General features: G+C 68.1%; 1 protein-coding gene across 1 annotated transcript in view; it reads left to right on the forward strand.

Moving 5' to 3' along the window:
* Nucleotides 1-7: 7 nt before the first annotated feature.
* Nucleotides 8-207, forward strand: part of LOC104525913 (zinc finger protein 142) — a gene marked incomplete at its 3' end in the record, with an annotated part of 5,749 nt that continues 5,549 nt past the window's right edge. Inside the window, 1 exon segment of the mRNA XM_029085246.1 lies at nt 8-207.

Here is a 207-nt window from a genome sequence, read left to right on the forward strand (position 1 = left end):
TCCCCTGCTCTTCCCCAGCCGCCCGGCCATGGAGCAGCACCACCGCACCCACTTCCCCTTCCACTGTGGCCACTGCGACTTTGTCACGGCCAACGCCAAGCTCTTCGGGCAGCACAGGAAGGGCCACACCGCGGAGCCCCCTGCTGAGATGCCCACAACAGGTGGCACCCCCGGCTCGGCCCCCCATGGACTTGAGCAGCGCTGCAT

This window comes from Antrostomus carolinensis, unplaced genomic scaffold, assembly GCF_000700745.2.
Source record: "Antrostomus carolinensis isolate BGI_N321 unplaced genomic scaffold, ASM70074v2 scaffold45325, whole genome shotgun sequence".
NCBI lineage: Eukaryota > Metazoa > Chordata > Aves > Caprimulgiformes > Caprimulgidae > Antrostomus > Antrostomus carolinensis.